The sequence below is a fragment of the Aegilops tauschii genome, chromosome 2 (genome assembly GCF_002575655.3).
Source record: "Aegilops tauschii subsp. strangulata cultivar AL8/78 chromosome 2, Aet v6.0, whole genome shotgun sequence".
In the NCBI taxonomy this organism is placed as follows: Eukaryota; Viridiplantae; Streptophyta; class Magnoliopsida; order Poales; family Poaceae; genus Aegilops; species Aegilops tauschii.
In genome coordinates this window covers 436388062-436409597 of record NC_053036.3, presented here as the reverse complement: position 1 = coordinate 436409597, position 21536 = coordinate 436388062, and the positions used below count along the sequence as shown (strand labels likewise).

Here is a 21536-nt window from a genome sequence, read left to right as displayed (position 1 = left end):
TGGGCTTAATTCCGATAGGCCGTAACGGGTCGGTAGTTAGTGGGCCGTAAATGGGCTATATACGAACATGCCGTTAACAGGCTTTCCGTGGGCCGGCCCGTTACCTTTTGACCAAGTCAAATGGGCCGGCCTTTTCACCAGAATGGGCCTCTGTTGGTCCGTGCCACATGTCGACGTACATAGGCGCCTCCTGTGCAATGAGTGGATGACATCTGTCCCAACGGTGAGCCAACACGTGTTTCCTCTAGCCAATGAGAATTTTACACGTGGAAAATCCCCATTGGTCCAGGCTGTTAACGGGTTATCGGATCCAAAACCGGACCCGATAGCTTAACGGTGACCTGTTACGGTGGATGCCACGCGTCGGTCACCCTTGACGAAAGCACTTCTATGACGCCCGATTTATCGTCATGGAAATGGACACTTCCGTGATGATAATTTTGGTAATGTCATGGAACACTTCTACGACAGCACAGGTATGACTATCTCGATTATGTCATAAAATCGTCATGGATGTACATGCATGACAGAAAACGTGACCTACTGTGACAAACACGTATCATCACGGAAATGTATTTTTTGTAGTGAAACTGGCGTGCAAAGTGCCATCAGACACGGTCCCTTATTCAGAGCGGGCTGTGGACTGTAGTCGTCGCACCTTCTCACGGTTCGGTGCTCCAAGATATTTTGTGTTGCATCTCACACGGTTGGTTATAATAAATTGTGTGGGATCTACTTGATTTTTCGTCTTGATTTGAATTACATAATGGGGTCATAGTGGCCATGAACGGTGTTTGAATTGCTAGACCTTTTATCTGCAGTGATCATGCAACTATATGTGTGTCATAAAAGAATTGGAATTATTCAAGGTTCGTTTGGACATTTTATGCATTAAGTGATTTTTCAATGCATTTATGTGCAGAATTCAAATTTGAACTACATGCACATGCTCCGGTGCATATAAATTGGTTGAAAAATTAAATCTGTGTCCTTGGGTGCATGCTTAGGTCCCATGCAAGAATTGGGAATGAATTTCAAACACCAGGGCACTGTTGATTGCCGGCAAAACATTGAGATGCCTGGTTTTTAAATTCTAGTAAATCCAAAATTCGTCTGAAATTCATGAAACTTGGCATGCTATCATGGAGCGGCATCACCATGCCGTGGTAAATTTTTTGTCCCATTTGGGGCAGGTTTGGGTATATGCTTCTCACAAACCAGAGCTTCTCACAACAAGCATGATGGTTTCGGTAGGGAACGCCCCACCTTTGGGGACGAAACGATATCCATTGCCTCTTATTGCTTTCAAAAAAATTCTCGTGTCAACATAGAACAACAGGAGTGTTGTGTTATTTTTTGTGATTTTTCGGTGTTCGTTTGGACATTTTTATGCATTAACTGAGTTTTCAATGCATTTATGTGCATAATTCAAGAACTACATGCACATTCTCCAGTGCATATAAATTGGTTGAAAAATCAAATCTCTGTCCTTGGGTGCATGCTTAGGTCCCATGCAAGAAATGGGAATGAATTCCAAACACCAGTGCATTGTTGATTGCCGGCAAAACATTGAGATGCCTGGTTTTTAAATTCTAGTAAATCCAAAACTCGTCTGAAATTCATGAAACTTGGCATGCTATCATGGAGCGGCATCAACATGCCGTGGTAAATTTTTTGTCCCATTTGGGGCAGGTTTGGGTATATGCTTCTCACAACAAGCATGATTGTTTCGGTAGGGAACGCCCCACCTTTGGGAAGGAAACGAGATATCCATTGCCTCTCATTGCTTTCAAAAAAATTCTCATGTCAACATAGAACAACAGGAGTGTTGTGTTATTTTTTGTGATTTTTCGGGGTTCCTTTGGACATTTTTATGCATTAACTTAGTTTTCAATGCATTTATGTGCATAATTCAAATTTGAACTACATGCACATGCTCCAGTGCATATAAATTGGTTGAAAAATCAAATATGTGTCCTTGGGTGCATGCTTAGGTCCCATGCAAGAAATGGGAATGAATTTCAAACTCTAGGGCACCGTTGATTGCCGGCAAAACATTGAGATGTCTGGTTTTTAAATTCTAGTAAATCCAAAACTCGTCTGAAATTCATGAAACTTGGCATGCTATCATGGAGCGGCATCAACATGTCGTGGTAAATTTGTTGTCCCATTTGGGGCAGGTTTGGGTATATGCTTCTCACAAACCAGAGCTTCCCACAACAAGCATGATTGTTTCGGTAGGGAACGCCCCACCTTTGGGGACGAAACGAGATATCCATTGCCTCTTATTGCTTTCAAAAAATTTCTTGTGTCAACATAGAACAACAGGAGTGTTGTGTTTTTTTGTGATTTTTTGGGGTTCGTTTGGACATTTTATGCATTAACTGAGTTTTCAATGCATTTATGTGCATAATTCAAATTTGAACTACATGCACATGCTCCAGTGCATATAAATTGGTTGAAAAAATCAAATATGTGTCCTTGGGTGCATGCTTAGGTCCCATGCAAGAAATGGGAATGAATTTCAAACACCAGGGCACCGTTGATTGCCAGCAAAACATTGAGATGCCTGGTTTTTAAATTCTAGTAAATCCAAAACTCGTCTGAAATTCATGAAACTTGGCATGCTATCATGGAGCGGCATCAACATGTCGTGGTACAAATTTTGTCCCATTTGGGGCAGGTTTGGGTATATGCTTCTCACAAACCAAAACTTCTCACAACAAGCATGATGGTTTCGATAGGGAACGCCCCACCTTTGGGGACGAAACGATATCCATTGCCTCTTATTACTTTCAAAAAATTTCTCGTGTCAACATAGAACAACATGAGTGTTGTGTTTTTTTTGTGTTTTTTCGGGGTTCGTTTGGACAATGTTATGCATTAACTGAGTTTTCAATGCATTTATGTGCATAATTCAAATTTAAACTACATGCACATGCTCCAGTGCATATAAAATGGTTGAAAAATCAAATCTGTGTCCTTGGGTGCATGCAAGAAATGGGAATGAATTTCAAACACCACGACACCGTTGATTGCCGGCAAAACGTTGAGATACTTTGTTTTTAAATTCTAGTAAATCTAAAACCCGTCTGAAATTCATGAAACTTGGCATGCTATCAAGGAAGGGCACCCGACATGCTGTGCTATTTTTCGTGTCCATTTTGAGGGAAGGCCCACTCGAATAATGACAGCCAACAAAGGCATTTTGAAAAAAATAGCTGCCACTTTAATATCTCAAACGTTTGTATAATTCAAACCATGTGCGTTCGGTTAACCATTCACGTGATGCCACGTGTCTTGGTTTTAATGGCTATAGGAGGTGTCGTGTGGACAGCTGCTGGACTGAACGGGAGGCGTGCGAGCGCAGTCCGGTGCGCAGGCTCATCGGGAAGCGTACAAGTTGTTCAACGCAGGATCTGTGCATCTCTTCAACGCAAACGGTTCAGATTATGGTATGCAAATTAAAGCCATACTTCAGCGCTAAGCCAAGAGACACAACGATTTGTCAAAATATGCAGCTAAAAATCAATAGCATTATCTATTTTTTTCAACTAAAATTCAGTAATTAAGCATAGATTTCATTCATACTAGAGATTAAGCAGTCGTTCTCACCAGGAAGCGAGACAGCCTTGGACCGCCGCCTGCCTCACTCCCACTAGTCTATATTAATGGAGCGGCCGAGCGGCCGCACCCCCCCATCCTCGCCACACACACAATTCCTCTCTCTCCGCCCGCATCCTCGACGCCGCTCTGAGTCCTCAAAGCCGCCAGTGTACGAGGATGCCGCCGAAGTGCCCAATCGGAGGGAGTGGCGACGCCGGGGCTGCTGAAGCACCAGAGCACGACGTGAATATGGAGACAGAGGTTTCCGTCCCCGCCGACGAGGTGGAGAACGAGGCTGCCAACAAGCGGAGGCGGGTCGAGAAAGAACCGCAAGCGACTCCAACAGGCCTAGACTTCATCAACAACCTCCTCGATGATATGTTGATAGTCATCATATCCCTCCTCCCAATCAAATATCGGGCGAGGACAGCCGCCCTTTCCCGGCGGTGGCGCACCCTATGGCTCCGCACCCCTGTCGACCTCCTCGACGCCCACAAGCTATGCCATGGCTATCGCCAAAGCTTGGATGCGTTCTCCCAGATCCTCGGCAGTCGATGGCCCAATCAAAGGCCTTATCACGGGCAAGTTTCGTTCCAATGGCAAGGACCGAGCCAAGCTTGACGAGTGGTTCTGATCCCGCACCATAGATCAGCTCGAGAAGCAAAGTTATAATGACGGGCATATGCGCTTGCTGCCAACGTCCGCGCTCCGCTTCGCACCCACGCTGCGCCTCGCCAAGTTCATGAACTGTCATCCCCCCTTGATGACGCGCCCGCTCTTTTTCTACCATGACTGTAGCACCTCGAGCTCGTCTCCGTCCGCATGCCAAAGGATGACATGGAGCGCCTAGTGGCGCACCTAGCAACCGGTGCGCCACTAGTAAGTTTGAAATTTTTTGAATTTTTTTGCCTCTAGATCTTGAAAGCCCCGTATCTTTTTTTCTGTTAGGTTTTTGAGGATTTTGAAAATGTTTAACGGGGTTCCCCCCGTTAAATTCGGATGTAACTTTTCGAGTAGATGATTTTTCATATAAAAAACTTTTTCATCCGAGTTCGTATGCAAAAGTTATGCCCATTTTAAGAAATTTCAGAGAGATTTTGCAAATAAAGTAGAAATTCATATTTGTTAATTTTCCCAACAACTAGACCACATATCACATGGGAAACTTGTTTTATTTTATTTTTTTGACATTTCCATCATTTTCTTTTATTTTTTTTAAAACTGAAAAGGCGGTCCACGGGGGGGGGGGAGGGTGCATTCGGTGGAATGGGCCAAGTTACTAATGGCGCACCACCCCAACCGTGCGCCATTAGTAGTTTTTCAAAAACAAAAATTTGAAACAACGTGCGCCATTAGTAGTTCAACTACTAATGGCGCACCACACCAACCGTGCGCCATTAGTAGTTTTTCAAAAAAAAATTGAAACAAAAGTTGTAACAAAATTACTAATGGCGCACCTGTGAGCGGTGCGCCATTACTAGTTCAACTAGTAATGGCGCACCGCTCACAGGTGCGCCATTACTAGTTGAACTAGTAATGGCGCACCGTGGGAGTGGTGCGCCATTAGTAGTTGAACTAGTAATGGCGCACGGTCCCACGGTGCGCCATTAGTACTTTAAAAAATAAAAATAAAAAAAATTTTGAAAAAAATAATTTGAAACATAATTACTAATGGCGCACCGTGGGATGGTGCGCCATTACTAGTTTTGAAAAAATTAAAAAAAATTACTAATGGCGCACCGTGGATGTGGTGCGCCATTAGTATTTTCACACTAATGGCGCACCGACACATGGTGCGCCATTAGTATTTAGTAATGGCGCACCACATGTACAGTGCGCCATTAGTGGCCATTCCATCTATAGCCCTTTTCCTAGTAGTGATCTTCCCATCATGGAAATATTATACTGAAGATGAAGGAAAATGCCAGTTGCAGGTGTTTATCCAGGAGTTATGTGTAATTAATGTTATTCATGACAATTACTTTGCTTTGTCCCATACATTCTACCTCCATGATGGTTATAATACAGCACATTTCCCCATTTTTCTCTATAGAGAAGGACCGATTTGGAAACTCAGGATGAGGTAACCTATGCTAATACCTCTGCTATCTTCAAGAATGCTTGGTGGCAGTATCGGAATTACCTAAAGGAAACGTACTTCACTGGCAAAGAAACTCATCAAATTCCCTTACGTTCTCCTGAGACACATTTACCGGACGATGACGGGGAACACCTTGTTCTTTACCGGTCCCGAACCAAGAATGTGGTAAGGTCTATGAGCTCATTTATTTTAATTACTATATGCTTGCGTCTTATTGTACTCTGTTCATGTAGAACAAGTGCTTAAACCTGAAGAACAACTGTTCTCATTTAAGATTCCATTGCTATCGTGCATACTGCTTTGCTCTTGTATCACTGTATTTACTCATACAAACTTATTTTTAAATTGAACGATCCAATGGAAACTCCAATGGCACAACAGGTATGTTTACGCATGTTTCTTTAACAGGTTTACTCTTATAAATAGCTCTGTTGATTTCGATTTCAATTGTGTATACAGTTGACTTCTCATATCATGCACATTACTAGCATCATAACAGGGCCAATAGTGTCGTTGTACATATAGACCTGTGGTACCCATCTGAAATCTTATTGTGTCGTTTAGTTTCCCACGCTTTGTATTCTTTCAGTGTTGCTTTCTCTTGAACTGATATGATTTGAACCGTGTCTCTATTTTGATTTGGCAAGACAATGCAGTGACCATAGGACATAGATATATCTTTGTTTGATACTTTTATAATGTACTACTTGGCAATAGAAGACTTGGTAGTTTAATCTTGTCCACCTTACTAATGAACTGGTTCACCGAAATGAGTTTCATATACTAGTACATGCTAAACCTGTTATGTGTCTGCTTGTTTCTTCTTTTAGAATGCTGACAGAATATTGGGGAAGAGTGCCTTATTAAGCAATGATAAAGGAAGTAATGCAGATAAGGTTCAGGATCGTGAGACATCCTTGTTGGTCTCCAACAAAGCCAATAAAACAGCTAAGGAAAACTATCTTGAAGACAGTGAGGCAACCCCAAAGTCCTGTCTTGATTTACTATTCGAGTTACTGGCCACTACAGCTTGCACAAGCTATTCAAACTTACTGTCTGAATCAATTCGGTTTCTTGAGTCTCAACTACAAGCTGAAAGACATCGATCAGCTGTGTTGCGACAAGAAGCGGAAGGACTGCGGAAATCCCTGGAGCATCCAGATGCATAATTTCTGGTGCAACAGCAAGCGTTGGAGGATTTTAGGGCCAAACAGGACAAAGCTAATAAGCTTGCTAAGCTTATTGCCAGCATGGTGGATACCCAGGATAATGTTTTTTGAGCTCTTCTGAAGTTGTTTCAGTTATGGACTTGTTTTTTTTCGTGTTTATTTGCACTGGTGGCCAATTTTGACGGCCAGTGTATGTAATATGCTGCTTTGTTCCCTATATTTGCACTGGTGGCGAACTTTGATTCCCAGTGGATGTAATATGTGTAATAGTTGTAATAGGCTAGCGTTAGTTGATTGCTTATTTATTTCCTTATTATCTTGTTTATTTGTTTTCTTGTAGTCACTGCAGTTCTTTTTCCGCATTTTTCTAGTGGCCACGATAACCTATTTTTGGTAACTAGGCCACAATAATCATGGCAACACACGGACTGTTGTAACCATGGGCCTCCTGCGGGCCGTAGGAACCGTGGGCCTTCTACGGGCCGTAGGATCCATGGCCCTTTTACGGGCCGTAGGATCCATGGACTTTCTACGGGCCGTATGATCCATGGGCCTTCTACGGGCCGCAGGATCCATTGGTCTTCTACGGGTCGTAGGATCCATGGGCCTTCTACGGGGCGTATAATCATTTCACCAAACATGGGCCTTACTATTCGTGGACCATAACGGGCTGTTAATAGGCCGTATTTGATAACGGTATGAAAACAGCCCAATGGGTTAACGGGCCACAAACGGGCCGAATGTAACCACGGGCTGTATTTGGCCCGCAAACGAAACAGGCCAGTAACGGATCGTATCTAACCGAATTCTAGAAATGAGCCCAAGAATAAATGGGCCCTTAGAAGGCCGAAAGTTAACACGGGCTGGAAACGGCCGACGGAATAATGGGCCGTTAATGGGTATAAAGCGATACACTATTCATTATGGGCCAGTTTCATCTCGGGCCTTTAATGGGCTGAGAGTTACGAAGGGCCTCATATGGGCCGAAAGACATCATGGGCCATACATGGGCCAGAAGTTACAATGGGCTGGAATCATATTGGACGGCCCAGATGAAGCTACTGGGCTTAATTCCGATAGGCCGTAACGGGTCGGTAGTTAGTGGGCCGAAAATGGGCTATATACGAACATGCCGTTAACAGGCTTTCCGTGGGCCGGCCCGTTACCTTTTGACCAAGTCAAATGGGCCGGCCTTTTCACCAGAATGGGCCTCTATTGGGCCGTGCCACATGTCAACGTACATAGGCGCCTCTTGTGCAATGAGTGGATGACATCTGTCCCAACGGTGAGCCAACACGTGTTTCCTCTAGCCAATGAGAATTTTACACGTGGAAAATCCCCATTGGTCCAGGCTGTTAACGGGTTATCGGATCCAAAACCGGACCCGATAGCTTAACGGTGACCTGTTACGGTGGATGCCACGCGTCGGTCACCCTTGACGAAAGCACTTCTATGACGCCCGATTTATCGTCATGGAAGTGGACACTTCCGTGATGATAATTTTGGTAATGTCATGGAACACTTCTACGACAGCACAGGTATGACTATCTCGATTCTGTCATAAAATCGTCATGGATGTACATGCATGACAGAAAACGTGACCTACTGTGACAAACACGTATCATCACGGAAATGTATTTTTTGTAGTGAAACTGGTGCGCAAAGTGCCATCAGACACGGTCCCTTATTCAGAGCGGGCTCTGGACTGTAGTCGTCGCACCTTCTCACGGTTCGGTGCTCCAAGATATTTTGTGTTGCATCTCACACGGTTGGTTATAATAAATTGTGTGGGATCTACTTGATTTTTCATCTTGATTTGAATTACATAATGGGGTCACAGTGGCCATGAACGGTGTTTGAATTGCTAGACCTTTTATCTGCAGTGATCATGCAACTATATGTGTGTCATAAAAGAATTGAAATTATTCAAGGTTCGTTTGGACATTTTATGCATTAAGTGATTTTTCAATGCATTTATGTGCAGAATTCAAATTTGAACTACATGCACATGCTCCAGTGCATATAAATTGGTTGAAAAATTAAATCTGTGTCCTTGGGTGCATGCTTAGGTCCCATGCAAGAATTGGGAATGAATTTCAAACACCAGGGCACTGTTGATTGCCGGCAAAACATTGAGATGCCTGGTTTTTAAATTCTAGTAAATCCAAAATTCGTCTGAAATTCATGAAACTTGGCATGCTATCATGGAGCGGCATCAGCATGTCGTGGTAAATTTTTTGTCCCATTTGGGGCAGGTTTGGGTATATGCTTCTCACAAACCAGAGCTTCTCACAACAAGCATGATGGTTTCGGTAGGGAACGCCCCACCTTTGGGGACGAAACGATATCCATTGCCTCTTATTGCTTTCAAAAAAATTCTCGTGTCAACATAGAACAACAGGAGTGTTGTGTTATTTTTTGTGATTTTTCGGTGTTCGTTTGGACATTTTTATGCATTAACTGAGTTTTCAATGCATTTATGTGCATAATTCAAAAACTACATGCACATTCTCCAGTGCATATAAATTGGTTGAAAAATCAAATCTCTGTCCTTGGGTGCATGCTTAGGTCCCATGCAAGAAATGGGAATGAATTCCAAACACCAGTGCATTGTTGATTGCCGGCAAAACATTGAGATGCCTGGTTTTTAAATTCTAGTAAATCCAAAACTCGTCTGAACTTCATGAAACTTGGCATGCTATCATGGAGCGGCATCAACATGCCGTGGTAAAATTTTTGTCCCATTTGGGGCAGGTTTGGGTATATGCTTCTCACAACAAGCATGATTGTTTCGGTAGGGAACGCCCCACCTTTGGGAAGGAAACGAGATATCCATTGCCTCTCATTGCTTTCAAAAAAATTCTCATGTCAACATAGAACAACAGGAGTGTTGTGTTATTTTTTGTGATTTTTCGGGGTTCCTTTGGACATTTTTATGCATTAACTTAGTTTTCAATGCATTTATGTGCATAATTCAAATTTGAACTACATGCACATGCTCCAGTGCATATAAATTGGTTGAAAAATCAAGTATGTGTCCTTGGGTGCATGCTTAGGTCCCATGCAAGAAATGGGAATGAATTTCAAACTCTAGGGCACCGTTGATTGCCGGCAAAACATTGAGATGTCTGGTTTTTAAATTCTAGTAAATCCAAAACTCGTCTGAAATTCATGAAACTTGGCATGCTATCATGGAGCGGCATCAACATGTCGTGGTAAATTTGTTGTCCCATTTGGGGCAGGTTTGGGTATATGCTTCTCACAAACCAGAGCTTCCCACAACAAGCATGATTGTTTCGGTAGGGAACGCCCCACCTTTGGGGACGAAACGAGATATCCATTGCCTCTCATTGCTTTCAAAAAATTTCTTGCGTCAACATAGAACAACAGGAGTGTTGTGTTTTTTTTTGTGATTTTTCGGGGTTCGTTTGGACATTTTTATGCATTAACTGAGTTTTCAATGCATTTATGTGCATAATTCAAATTTGAACTACATGCACATGCTCCAGTGCATATAAATTGGTTGAAAAAATCAAATATGTGTCCTTGGGTGCATGCTTAGGTCCCATGCAAGAAATGGGAATGAATTTCAAACACCAGGGCACCGTTGATTGCCAGCAAAACATTGAGATGCCTGGTTTTTAAATTCTAGTAAATCCAAAACTCGTCTGAAATTCATGAAACTTGGCATGCTATCATGGAGCGGCATCAACATGTCGTGGTACAAATTTTGTCCCATTTGGGGCAGGTTTGGGTATATGCTTCTCACAAACCAAAACTTCTCACAACAAGCATGATGGTTTCGATAGGGAACGCCCCACCTTTGGGGACGAAACGATATCCATTGCCTCTTATTACTTTCAAAAAATTTCTCATGTCAACATAGAACAACATGAGTGTTGTGTTATTTTTGTGATTTTTCGGGGTTCGTTTGGACATTTTTATGCATTAACTGAGTTTTCAATGCATTTATGTGCATAATTCAAATTTAAACTACATGCACATGCTCCAGTGCATATAAAATGGTTGAAAAATTAAATCTGTGTCCTTGGGTGCATGCAAGAAAGGGGAATGAATTTCAAACACCACGACACCGTTGATTGCCGGCAAAACGTTGAGATACTTTATTTTTAAATTCTAGTAAATCTAAAACCCGTCTGAAATTCATGAAACTTGGCATGCTATCAAGGAAGGGCACCCGACATGCTGTGGTATTTTTCGTGTCCATTTTGAGGGAAGGCCCACTCGAATAATGACAGCCAACAAAGGCATTTTGAAAAAAATAGCTGCCACTTTAATATCTCAAACGTTTGTATAATTCAAACCATGTGCGTTTGGTTAACCATTCACGTGATGCCACGTGTCTTGGTTTTAATGGCTATAGGAGGTGCCGTGTGGACAGCTGCTGGACTGAACGGGAGGCGTGCGAGCGCAGTCCGGTGCGCGGGCTCATCGGGAAGCGTACAAGTTGTTCAACGCAGGATCTGTGCATCTCTTCAACGCAAACGGTTCAGATTATGGTATGCAAATTAAAGCCAGACTTCAGCGCTAAGCCAAGAGACACAACGATTTGTCAAAATATGCAGCTAAAAATCAATAGCATTATCTATTTTTTTCAACTAAAATTCAGTAATTAAGCATAGATTTCATTCATACTAGAGATTAAGCAGTCGTTCTCACCAGGAAGCGAGACAGCCTTGGACCGCCGCCTGCCTCACTCCCACTAGTCTATATTAATGGAGCGGCCGAGCGGCCGCACCCCCACCCCCCCATCCTTGCCACACACACAATTCCTCTCTCTCCGCCCGCATCCTCGACGCCGCTCTGAGTCCTCAAAGCCGCCAGTGTACGAGGATGCCGCCGAAGTGCCCAATCGGAGGGAGTGGCGACGCCGGGGCTGCTGAAGCACCGGAGCACGACGTGAATATGGAGACAGAGGTTTCCGTCCCCGCCGACGAGGTGGAGAACGAGGCTGCCAACAAGCGGAGGCGGGTCGAGAAAGAACCGCAAGCGACTCCAACAGGCCTAGACTTCATCAACAACCTCCTCGATGATATGTTGATAGTCATCATATCCCTCCTCCCAATCAAATATCGGGCGAGGACAGCCGCCCTTTCCCGGCGGTGGCGCACCCTATGGCTCCGCACCCCTGTCGACCTCCTCGACGCCCACAAGCTATGCCATGGTTATCGCCAAAGCTTGGATGCGTTCTCCCAGATCCTCGGCAGTCGATGGCCCAATCAAAGGCCTTATCACGGGCAAGTTTCGTTCCAATGGCAAGGACCGAGCCAAGCTTGACGAGTGGTTTTGATCCCGCACCAGAGATCAGCTCGAGAAGCTAAGTTATAATGACGGGCATATGCGCTTGCTGCCAACGTCCGCGCTCCGCTTCGCACCCACGCTGCGCCTCGCCAAGTTCATGAACTGTCATCCCCCCTTAATGACGCGCCCGCTCTTTTTCTACCATGACTGTAGCACCTCGAGCTCGTCTCCGTCCGCATCCCAAAGGATGACATGGAGCGCCTGCTCCGCGGCTGTACTGCACTCGAGTTCCTTCGTCTTCAGGCAATGAATTGGTCGAGTGCCTTGCACATCACCTCCAGGACTCTCTGGACTATTTATGTGTGTTGCTGGTGCTGCAACGAGAGATCACAAAAGGTGGACCACAATATGGTCATCTAGGACACACCTTCACTTGAGAGATTACTTGTAGTTGATCAACAAGGTCCAACAAGAATCAATTTCATTTCTGCGCCGAAATTGAAAGTGGTGGGCTACTCGTCTGTCTTCAACTTTCAGGTACAACAGTCGCCTTATATACCTCTCCTTCTTGATATCAATGTTATTTCTAGTTTTGAAGATGTATATTCGTCTGTCATCCAGCGAAGCTTCACCCAGACTCTGGGCACAATGAAGGTCTTGGCACTAGAATCTGTCGGCCCCAACCTGGACCAAGTTGTCAGTTGCTTGAGATGCTTTCCGGGCCTGAAGAAGCTGTATATCGAGGTGATGTTCCTTTCCTGTTAAATGTTAACCATAAGGGAGTTCAATTTTCTGCACCTTTTCCCAAGTTTACAATGACAATGTACTACGATTTCTGAAGGAATTTTGGAGGATTTTAGGACATACACCCCCACCCCATATTGGTTGCTTCATTCATATGGTTACAATCGTCCATAAGCATTTCTCCTTTGGATTCATCTGTACTAGTTTTTTAGAGAATTTTTCATCCAATCCAACCTCTTGTGAAGAAGGCTGCATGTTCTACTCCCTCCGTCCCATAATGTAAGACATTTTTTAACACTAGTGTAGTGTCAAAAAATGTCTTACATTATGGGACGGAGGGAGTAGATTGTAATCAAATGCCCATGTTAATCATGCCAGATCGAAGATGGCACGTTGGTGCACTTTACAAATCGTGCAAACCAAATGGGCGTGTAGCAGTGTTGAAAACTGCATGTAGGCACTAACACGTTCTCTTCTTTTGCAGTGCATATTAGGCCCGGAGGTGGATGATGTTTATAATGACAATCACATCAAATGCCTGGATCTGCATCTCTCAAATATTACTTTGAACTCCTACCAAGGGACCCCACCGGAGATTACACTCGCCCGGTTCTTTCTTGCCAGAGAAAAGGTGCTGAGGGTACTGAGGTTGAACACTCATTTAATTAGGAAAGATCAATGATATGATTATCAGAGTTGGTTGGTACTGTGGAATGGAAGTGCCTCCAAAAATGCCGAACTTCGTATTGGTAGAGCATATGGCAAAGCAATTGGAAGTTATTGTGTCAAACCCATACATGACTTGTCAGCGGCTGATCCCTTTTCAGAAATGACGCAGCTTGCAATGTTTGAATTTGGGCGTTGTATTGAATTTGAACCTTGCAATATTTATGGTATTTGTTATATTGAACCGTTTCTGTTCTCTTGTCTCAACGCAAACAGTCCATCCGGGTGAACCACATGTCGTACATCGCACACACCTTGATCTGGCTGACCGTTTCTTTTGTGTTGCCTAATCACAAACAGTTCATCCGAGTGAACTGTATGTTGTACATCGCACACACCTTGATCTGGCTGGCCGTTTCTTTTGTGTTGCCTAATCACAAATAGTTCATCCGAGTGAACCGTATGTTGTACATCGCACACACCTTCATCTGGCTGCCCGTTTCTTTTGTTCCTCCTCATCAAAAACGGATAATTGAACTGAACCGTATGCCCTGAATCGCACACGCAACTAAAATCTGAACCGTGTTTGATGCATCCATCATCGCAAACATTTTGCGCCTTTTTTGACGGTTTTTTTACACCACCGTTTACGATTGTTGCATCGCACACAGTTTCATTGAAGGATCTCTGATCATAGTGTCGCGTTAGCAGCATCCTGCAGTAGTGTACAGCCAGGGACATGCTCTGTTAGACGGGGTGGTGCGCGGGGACGAGAGGCCAACCAGTACGTTCTCAACCATGCAAAGAACATCCGATGTTTCAATCTACCTGTAGTCCTGTACACTATGATTGACATTTAGCTTTTTGATCATTTTGTAATTGATTGGTTATAGAAAGCAGTGGGAGCACAAGGTATAAAAAGGAAAAAAATACTTTGCTCTTTAACACATGCATGCATTGCCATATTAATTTCTTGCTACACATTCACTTGATGCTGGTACTCAAGATGGCAATGGGCCCCTGAAACCCGCGTCCCCGCGGATTTTTACCCTATTAGGGGACGGGGATGTGCGTCTTTTTAACCCCGCGGGGCTGCTGTTGGGTAAAGTATAAAACCTGACAAGTTTCACGGGTTTAAACCCGTTTCAACAATACCCAAACCCGAAACACGCCATCCCCGTCAAAATACTACAATAAGCGTATTCGAGGAGTACAATCTTGAGAGTGATGATGATCATGGACAACCATCTTGCTCATTCTCTTCTTTGGAAGCTCCATTCCTTATGTCACTCTTCAATGAACGTGGTGCTAAAAAATGGCCAACATCTTTTAGGATGAAATCTGAGCTAGACCGTTACTTGAAAGATGAGCTAGTTCCATTATCCAAAGATAAATTCAGTGTGTTAAATTGGTGGAAAGTTGGTGGAACACGCTATCCAACTTTGAGGCTGCTAGCATGTGATCTTTTTGCAACTCCGGCCAACACGGTTGCCTCAGAATCAACATTTAGCAAAGTGGTAGAGTTCTAGTTCTAAGCGGTAGAACTCCAGTCATTATGTTTGCTTAAATATGCCGATTTCCCCGTGGGTTTAGGAAACCCAATGGGCTTAGGGGACGGGCAAAAAGCTAGCCCCGCGTACGGTGACGGGGACGGGGGCGGGCTTCCAATTTTTTCATGGGGATGGGTTTGGGAAGGCAAAACCCGGTGGGTTTCGTCCCCGTTGCCATCTTGAGCTGGCACAGCGTGATTCCAGCGAACCAAGACGTCTCTTGTCGATCCAAACTATGATGAGCATAAAAAAGGACCTTCCCATCCATCAAACCGTTAAACTCTCTACGATGAGCATCTCACCAATTCATTGGCATCAATGTTTCAATCATGTACTAATTGTTGTCAAAGTGTCCTGCACTCCTAATCTCGCCGGAATCATTGTCAAAAAGTAAGGGAGCAATCCGGTTCGCCGAAACATCAATGATCTCTTTATCGAAATAGTAACTGGATCATGTCTTTCAGAAACCGAAGCATGCAGTTGATTTCATACAGCGATCAGGTTTGTCGAGAATCAATGATCTCTTTGTCTAAAGCATGCATGGTTATAAAAGAAAATCTGAATCATGAACTTGATTTCATGGAAATTATTGCTGGCCGCACACATTTTAAGTGCATGTTTAAAATTTAGCATAAAAACAATGGACGTCATGGAGGCCACGGTGCAACTAAAAAAGGTCTGCAATGCATGTGTTTTAAAGCCATCTTTGGAAGGACAAAGTTTCAAAGTAAATTACCATAGCATGACTGCATGAGACGTGCTATCTTATTAAGCTTAGCAAATGTTATTCAATTGACCTGATATAACTAGGGCAATCTTCTTTGTGAACTCTTCAAAGAAAAAAAAAAGTTTTGTGTGGTACGTGCAAATCCGATTATTATGTTTCCTTCTGTATCAAAGAAAATTGGGTTGCACTTTAAGCTATGTAGGTCCGTCGTGCAAGCACGGTTATAAAAAACTTTGTAATCAATAACGGGCATTTGCCGACTTACTGATTAAACGTAATTTCTTATCTATGTATGTACATGTACGATTCTCATGATTTAAGATCTCAATAATATATAAACTGATGAACGTAATGGCTCCTTACACTTGGCATATTAACTGGGAAGGTAATTTAGATATTTAAATGAACTAATTCTGTACAATGACAATGCACATGTAGTTTATGAGCAGTGCTATGTGAATATAACTCTTTTTTCTTTTCTCTCTTAAGGATGCACATGTCTGTGTGGGCGAAAAACATATTGTAATCGACATCTACGCAAAACCAATGCATCGTCAGTTGTTCCATGCTTTCCGAAGTGTAGCACTTCATACATGCACCTTTTTTGTTTAAGATTGTTGATAAAATACATTACATGACTGATGCTTTGAGGAATGTCTTAGCAATTGAGGAAGAGTGAGAAAATATCTTGGAGATTCAACAAAATATGGTCTTGAGCCATTGGGCTAGGGAAGTGTGGTTGTTTTTCTCCCGGTGCAACGCACAAGCATGTTTGCTAGTAATAAAAAATACATCGAGATCTGTAGACCACCTAGCGACGACCAAGCACTGAAGCGAGCTGAAGGTGCGCCACTGTCATCGCCCCTCTCTCGCCTGAGCCGGGCAAAACTTATTGTGGTAAACAGTCGGGAAGTCGTCGTGCTAAGGTCCCAGAGGACCAGAGCACCAGGACAACAAGCACCATCGATTAAAAGTGTCGTATATCGGAAGGATCCAAGCTGAAGACACACAAACATAAACGAAGAACGACAAGATCCGAGCAAATCCATCAAAGACAGATCCGTCGGATGCACACCTCCACAAGCCCATCGACGATGCTCGACGCACCACCAGGACGGGGGCTAGGTGGGGAAAACCTTATTCCATCTTCAGTGAGCTGCTATCGTCTCGTCTTCCTGAGCAGGACACAAACCCTAACAAAACTCGAAGAAACATCTAAAAACAAAGCCATCCGTCGACAATGGTCGGGATCCACTACGCCTCCATGGCCCTAAGGGCAGCAGAGATGAGGCGGACCGGCAGCGGCGCCGATGGGAGGCAGAGGAACCCTAATCTTTTTTGAGAGGAGGTGGCTATGTAAGAGGTACGACTTTGGATACTTACTGCTCGGCTTCTAGACAGACGGTGAGATTCATAAGTCAATCACTTTTTTAGAGCCAGTACTTGAGTTGAAGTGAAAGCATAGGTTTGTTCTATGCTGCAAATTATGACGGGGGCTTTAAATGATACTCCTACTTGGGTCTTTCAACAACTCTTGGTTTAGAAAAGAGTGACCGTTTTTCAATACCTAGTTAATCATCTAATTCCCAAACGAAGTGGCTGGAAAGAGAGATGCTTGCCATGGGGAGGAAAAGAACTTTTAGTTAAGTCAGTGACTCAAGTTATACCAACTTATGGGGAGGAAAAGAGTTGTCTTTGCCGTCGGCCAAAAAAAACAGACGACAAAGAGTTGTCTTTATCATCAGCCAAATAAAAACAGACGACAAAGAGATGTATTTGCCGTTAGCCGAACAAGAACATACATCAAAGTCTATCTTTGCCGACAGTTGTTCTTTGTCGTTAGTCACCGACGGCAAAATATGTCTTTGTCATCTGCCCCGATGAAAAGATGGCGGCAAAGAGGAGTATTGACGGCAAATTAGCTGATTCCTGTAGTGAAATGAGAAAATGGATACATGTGTTGATGCTTTTATGGCAGAGGCCCTTGCTCTTCGCTTTGGTGAATCTAGCTCAAATAGTGGGATGCACTGGATTGGTGGTTAATTCACACACACAAACGTGATATCTACAATGCAAGAGGGTGGCTCCTTTACTGGTATTGCTGCCACAATCCTTGGGGATTGTTATTACTTGATTTCTCTCATGTAAGAGCATCTCTAACTGAACCCTTAAAATTTAGGGTCTTCTATGACCTCTTATCCTTTAACCCTTTTTATTTGCTCCTTCGAAAATTGTGGTTCCTAGCCGAACACCTGAACTTAGGTCCCTAAAGAACCGCCAAATCTTCCTAGTTTTAGTTTACATACTACATTTCAACTACATATTGCACCCATATTAAACTCAAACATAATAATTAAGTTTTACACAATTCACAAATATTACAAATTCAAAGTTTACAGTCCAAATTATTCAAAGTCAAACACAGAGAAGGGTTCAAATGAAGAAAAGAGCATGATAAAAGCACAACTATGAAGTGTTGTGGAGTAGCCATTGATGGTCAACAAGATCATCTTGGAGATGGGTATGAACTTCTTGGTTCTCGATTCTTTGAGGTGATGCGAGGAATCTGTGTATCCTGTTTGCGTCTGCTCCGGCTCAACAAGATCCCCATTTGAGATGTACTAAAAGATCTCTGGCATGCCTGTCTCATCTTCAATGATCATGTTATGCAGGAGGATGCAACATGCCATTATTTGCTATAGGACCTATTGTTAGAATATAAATATGTTTAAGATAGAGATAAGGAGATAGAGATAGAATAGCTTTAACCATGTACGACTTGCCCTCTACTCCAAGTCTCTCTCCTCTATTGTACTCTATATATACCCCACACTTGGGTCGGATCAATACAACAATACAACAATCATCCTACAATTTTCACACGGTATTAGAGCGGTTAGTCTCACGACGCTGATCCTAGGCCTCCCCACCACTTCCACAGCGCGCCGCCCCGGGGAGATTAATCTCCTCTCCCCCGGGGCGCGGCATCCGAGTTGATCAAAGATTCAATCGATTTCGTAGATTAGATTTCTTATATTAGATCAATTCGAAATTCTGAAATTCGAGTAGATTGATTTCTTTTAGCCACCAATAAATTCCTCAACCCTCAAAATCCGGCGAAAATCAGTGCATATATCGGCATCCAGAACTCCATCGACTCCCACAAGATCTGACGTCTCCGGCGGGCAGCAACGTGTGGTACCGACCTTCACGCAATGCGTCCAACACGGACGCTAGATGGAGCAGCCCCGGCCGGCCGAACGAGCTAGCGCACACAGGGCAGGGGCTCCGTCAGGGGCACTGGCGTGCGCCCATAGTCGCACGCGTACGTGTGCATCAACAGCAAAAGAGCGACCAAACTCGATCCGTCTACATCCACACCGATCGGCTTGGAGCGTCGTACCGCGGAGCCGCGAAAGCGACATCTTGGGCACGGGCGCAACTCCGGGCGGCTTTGGTCCGCCTACGCCCGACTGGCAGCGTGGGTCTTCATCAACATCCTTCTGTCGTCTTGAGGATCCAAGCCGGTCTCCAATAGCGGACGCAGCGAGCACCAGGAAAACAGAAGTAGGATACGCACCTCCGATCACGGAAGGGCGTTCATCCCGGCCAGTCATCCATCCTCTACGCGGATCTCCCTGTCAGCGGTGCCTACAGCGACTCCAACGACGACGGCTGTCGCGCCCAGAGCGCGGCACACGCCGACGCGAGGGGCGCAGGGCCAACACATCTCTGTGCGACCGGGACTCCAAGCTGGCCTGAGCAACGACACCAGGCGGGCGACATCACCCACGGAGGCCACGCAGGCAGTACCACGGCGGACGCGCTAGCAGGCCAGGCACGTAGAGTTAATTGCATAGAAGTACGGGCATCACATGCAAATTGGTACCACGATTGTTAATTTTTGCATGTCAGTACCATGATTGCTCCAAATTTTTTCAAATAATGCTAAAACGCGTATTATATGTATTGACGCTCGATCCGATAGCTCGGGCCCACCCGTCAGGTGCCACGCTGGCCAATCGGCGTGTGCCCGCGCGCTGACTAGGACGAGCCGGTGCGCTGCTGCTCTCCAACCCGGTCTGGCGCGCCTGGCGCGCGACCTGGCCGCCGCCGACCCGCCGGCGCCGTTCCTCAGGGCCGTCTTCGTGTCCGTGTCCCGCCGGGCGCGCCTCCTCGTGGTCGTGTTCGACGACCTGCTGCTGCTGGGCGCGGCCGTCGCCCTGCCGCGGTCCGCCTCGCTCTGCCTCCGCGAGGTGCTCCTCGTGCTGCAGCGTTTCAAGGCCGTCGTGGCCGACTGCTCCGCGCGCAGCCGCATGCGCCTGCTGCTGCAGTCCGACGAGGTCGCCGCGCGCGTGCACGAGCTGCAGCACGACCTCGCCACGCTGCTCGATATTCTCCCGGTTGGTGAGCTCGGGCTCGCCGACGACGTGGCCGACCTGCTCACGCTCGCCTCGCGCCAGTGCCGGCGCCGCGCGCCCGAGGCCGCGGCCGAGCAGGAGCTCAAGGCCAGCGTGCTGGCGCTCATCCAGGAAGTCGAGCGGGAGATCGTGCCTGAGCGGGAGCGCCTGGAGGCCATCCTCGAGGAGGTGGCCATCAACGACCCGGCCAGCTGCAGCCAGGAGATCGAGATCTTGGAGTGCGAGATCGGCGACCGACTGGCGGAGTGGTGGACTTCGGCCATGATTGCCCTCGTCGGCCTCCTCCGGTACACCAAGTGCGTCCTCTTCAGCGCTGCCACGCCGCGGCCGCTCGACTCCAAGGTGGACGCCGACGACGATGACGCCGAGCCTCTGGCGCCGCCGCCGGACTTCCGCTGCCCCATCTCTCTCGACCTGATGCGCGACCCGGTTGTGTCCGCTAGTGGCCAGACGTACGACCGCGAGTCCATTACGCGGTGGTTCGGCGCCGGCAAGTCGACGTGCCCCAAGACCGGCCAGGTGCTGACTAATCTGGAGCTGGTGCCCAACAAGGCGCTCAAGAACTTGATCTCGCGGTGGTGCCGGGAGAATGGCGTCGCCATGGAAGGCAGCGAGCCTGGCAAGCCCGAGCCGGCGCCGCCGGTGGCCGCAAACAAGGCCGCGGTGGAGGCGGCGCGCATCACCGCGTCGTTTCTGGTGAAGAAGCTCTCGGCGTCGTTCTCCCTTGGCTCGGACAACCGTGTCGTGCACGAGATCCGTCTGCTCGCCAAGTCCGGCTCCGAGAGCCGCGCGTTCATCGGAGAGGCTGGCGCCGTCCCGCTCCTCGTGCCGCTGCTCAACTCCGAGGACGCCGCGCTGCAGCTCAACTCCATTGCGTGCCCGGCGCGCAGTGGCGGCCCTCTGCGAAGTGATGGGCTCCGGCGCGACCTGGCGGGCGAAGGAGAACGCCGCTGCCACCGTGCGCCGCCTGGCGCTCGCCAACGAGTGAGGAGAGGAGGAGGGGAGGGGAATGGTGCGGCGGGGGCGAGCTGGTGCGACCGGACCGGGTTGGAGAGCAGCAGCGCACCGGCTCGTCCTAGTCAGCGCGCGGGCACGCGCCGATTGGCCAGCGTGGCACCTGACGGGTGGGCCCGAGCTGTCGGATCGAGCGTCAATACGTATAAATACGCGTTTTAGCTTTATTTAAAAAAACCTGAAGCAATCATGGTACTGACATGCAAAAATTAGCAATCGTGATACCAATCTGCATGTGATGCCCAAATTATGATACTTCTGTGCAATTAACTCAGG

At 46.0% G+C, this 21536-nt stretch overlaps 1 pseudogene; it reads left to right on the top strand.

The window, feature by feature from the left end:
• Positions 1-19781: 19781 nt before the first annotated feature.
• Positions 19782-21332, top strand: LOC109755995 (U-box domain-containing protein 16-like; annotated as a pseudogene).
• Positions 21333-21536: the final 204 nt, after the last annotated feature.